Genomic DNA, 4291 nt, shown 5'->3' on the forward strand with positions numbered 1-4291 from the left:
GGGTTTGAACCGCCAGCCTTCTGGTGAGCAGTCAAGTGCCTTAGCCACTATGCTACCAGAGATATTAGACAATACTATTCTAAAATTTATAAAGAAAGGCAAAGGAACTAGAAGACCTGAAACAATTTTGAAAAAGAATAATGTAGGAGGAATCAGTCTAATGGATTTCAAGACTTATTATATATAGCTACAGGAATCAAGACTGTGCATGGATGGATAGACACACAGAGCAGTGGAACAAACAAGAGGATCCAGAAATAGATCTGTATGACAAATATGCCCAACTGAGTTTTGACAAAGTTGCAAAAGAAATTCAATATAAAGTAGACTTCTAGAAAAAAACCACAGGAGAAAATCTTTGGTATCTAGGGCTAGGAAACAAGTTCTTAGACTTGACATCAAAAGCATAATTCATTAAATGAAAAATCGATAAACTAGATTTAATCAAAATTTAAAACTTTTGTTCTGCAAATGGCCCTGTTAAGAGGATAAAAAGACAAACTACTATACTTAAAATCTCTCAAAATTCACCAGTGGAAAAACAAGAAATCCATTTAGAAAATGGGCAAAAGACCTGAAGAGACATTTCACTATATAGGATATAAAGATGGGAAACAAGCACATGAAAAGACATTCACCATCATTAGCCATTAGGGAAATGAAAATCACAATGAAATATCACTACACAGCTATCAAAATGGCTAAAATAAAAACTAGTAATAATACCAAATGTTGATGAGGATTCAGAGAAACTAGATCATTCATATATTGCTGGTAGGAATGTAAAATCATACCATTACTCTTGAAAAGAGTTTATTGGTTTCTTTTAAAACTTGAAATGTACTTAGTATACAATCCAGCAATTTTATTTGTGTGCACTTACCCCAGAGAAATGTAAAGTTATGCTCACACAAAAACTTGTCTACAAATGTTTATATTTATAACAGCTTTATTCACAATAGCCCGAAACTGGAAACAACCAAGATGTCCTCCAACCAGTGCATGGTTAAACAAACTGTGTTTATGTATTATGTATTATGGAACACTACTCAGCAATAAAAAGGAACAGATTACTGATCAATGATATATGAAATAACCTAGATGAATCTCCAGAGAACTATGCCAAGTGAAAAATGCTAGTCCCAATTACCATACTGTATGATTCTATGTATAATATTCTTGAAATGCCAAAATTATAGAATCAGGGAACATATTAGTGGTTAGCAGGGGTTAAGAAGGGAGTAGGGAAAGGAGGAAAATACGTGTGCCTACAAAAGGGCAATATGTGGATCCTGTAGTTATGGAAATATTCTATGTGCCAAGATCGTGGCTATGTCATTGTACCAAGGTTTTGCAAGATACCGCTATTGGAAGAAACTGGATAAATGGTCTACTGCATTTGAATCTACAATTATCTCAAAATAACAAGTTTATCTTAAAAAAAGAAAAGAAAGGAAAAAGTAGGTTCTTCCTCCTTACCTCAATTGATCTGCCAAGTTCTCCTGGAACCAGGACTGGGAATCTCTGGGGTGATTTCCTATTAGCTGGCATGTTCGCCCTGGGCCTCAGCCCACCTTCCAAAGCTGTAGGGAGAAGTGTCTGTATGTACGCTGGGGTTGGAATGAATAGAAGATCCTGCAGCCTCCAGTAAGGGATAAGGCTTAAGAGTTCCACAGAGAAACCAAGAAATCCTAGAAGGACAGTGTTCATGTCATCAGTGGCATCCCACATTCACCCACAAAGTTCAGCAACTCCCACTCTGAGTATTAGTCAGAGTATTAGTATTAGTGGATTACAAAAATGATCATGGTATTTTAAGTGAAATCAATGAGTTTGAACCAACTCATTCTAGGGTGGCTCCACAGGGGACCTTACACCTTATCCAGCCAGCCCACCCCTCAATTCCAGGTTCAAGGCAGATCTGGGTTCTGGATAGGAGATGGAAGAGACTAGGGCACTGAATAGAGCGGCAGCCCCATGGGGTGAGGAACAGGGGACTTGTCCATGGGGACCTGGTAAGTGATGTGCATGCAGGAAGCCTGGCAACATGGTAATCTAAGTAAAAGGAAATAGGTCATCTTTCTGACCTCTTTATTTTCCCATTTTAGGGTGAAAAATCTCTTATTCTTCTACAAGGAAGCTTTTAGCCTCTTCTTTCCAGAAGATGATTAAACATTAATAATATTAACATCATTCATTAATTCAGCAAGTTAGGGGACAAACATGCTGTTATTAACTTATGCCAAAAATGTCTGACACAATTCAACAGTCATTACTAAAAAAAAAAATGCAAACTAAAAATGGAACAGAAGTAAATATCTTAAATATTACCAAAATAATTTACAAAACACAACCCTGAAATTAAAGCAAAAACCAAACCCACTGCCATCGAGTTGATTCCAACTCATAGCAACCCTATAGGACAGAGTAGAACTGCTCCATAGGGTTTCTAAGGCCGTAAATCTTTACAGAAGCAGATGGCCACATTTTTCTCCTGCGAAACAGCTGGTGGGTTCAAACAGCCAACCTTTCGGTTAGCAGCCAAATGCTTTAGCCATTGTGCCACCAAAAAAAAAAAAACTCACTGCCCTCGAGTCAGATCCGACTCATAGCAACCCCTCCTTGGGTTTCCGAGGCGGTATCACTACAGAAGTAGATCGCCCAGTCTTCCTTCCAAGAAGTGGCTACTGGGTTTGAACCTCCAGCCTTCTGGTTAGCAGTCAAATGTCTTAGACACTACACCACTGGGGCTTCTTTACTCCCTGAAATACCATGCTAAAAAGTAAAATGATGAAGCTATTTCCATTAAAATTAGCAACAAGTTAGGGATGTTTTGAGGGCTCTGGTTCACAGAATAAAAGATGAAATAACCAGAATAAATGCTGGAAAGAAAAGAAAGCACAGTTTTCTTTGCCAATGATAAGATTTCACACATAGAAAACCTACCAGACTCTGCTAAAAAGGTACTAGAATTAATAGCGTAATTTTATAAGGAGCTAGATACGAGATAAAAATATAATAGCAGATAGAATTTCTCTATAATAGACTGAGTAAATGGAAATGGAAAAAGATATTCCATTAATAATGACAGTAAGAAATATACGTGCAATGCTATAGCCAATTACACTACTTACTAAAAGGACAAGGTGAGCAAATCTTGCCTTTGTCACTAACTGTGTGGAGACAATCTGCATTAATGCAATTCCCACCCAGAAGTGGACGCAGGCTTCACCTCCCCATATCTCCGTTCCTCATCACCAACCACTTCTGTGGCACTTCCTCTCTCAACCTATCCACACAGAGTTAGGTCAGACTTCATCCCTGACTACCCTACACCAGATCATCAGGGACCAGCCAGAGGCTCAAGAGCCTGCCTTATTCCCTGCACTTCAGAACAGCTGGCCTCTCACTCTCTAGCCCCCTGGGGTCAGGTCACAAGCTAGGACTGTCCTTCTTCCCCAGTTGCTCCTGCAACCTTTCTCTGTCCCCCAACCACCTAGAGCTGGGGCTACAAATTGACTATCAGCAGCAGCCCTCTTCTGTATTAGCCACTAAGAGCTAAGTCAGAGTCTCATTGTCCTTTGCGGGTTTGTTAATTCTCTATAATGGCTTATAAAACTCAAGAGAAAATATTACCTATACTTACTAGGAGTTCTGGTGGCACAGTGGTTAAGCACTCAGCGGCTAACCAGAAGGTCGGCAGTTTGAACCCACCAGCCGTTCAGTGAGAGAAAGATGTGGCAGTCTGCTCTCGTAAAGATTACAGACTTGGAAACCCTGTGGGGCTGTTCTATTCTGTCCTACAGGGTTGCTATGAGTTGGAATCAACTCTATGGCAACAGGTTTGGTTTTCCTGGTTTGTATTACCTATACTTACAGTTACTCATTTATTATAACCAGAAAGGACATAAGAAAAGAGATGCATCATCAAGCAAGGTCTGAGACAGGTCAAAGTATGGGACCTCCATTGTCCCCTGGGATGTTCAACCCTCTCCAGTTCATGAATGTTCTCACCAATCCAGGAGGCCTGAAAGAGAAAGCTCCAAGGCCCAGGATCCCTTACTCATTGGGACCCCAATGAATATGCATAACTGGAGCCTTAATACATAGTCATGATCAGTCTAATCAATGAACATGGATGAATGACTGCATCTTGTCCCCTCCCCTCCTGAGGCCTGTTGCCAGACTGGGACCTATGTTGTTGTTGTTGTTGTTATTTGCCGTCGAGTCGGCCCCGACTCATAGCGACCCCTCCTTGGGTTTCCGAGGCAGTATCACTACTGAAGTAGGA

This window comes from Orycteropus afer, unplaced genomic scaffold (assembly GCF_000298275.1).
Source record: "Orycteropus afer afer isolate SDZICR_OR568_19922 unplaced genomic scaffold, OryAfe1.0 scaffold01461, whole genome shotgun sequence".
Lineage (NCBI taxonomy): Eukaryota > Metazoa > Chordata > Mammalia > Tubulidentata > Orycteropodidae > Orycteropus > Orycteropus afer.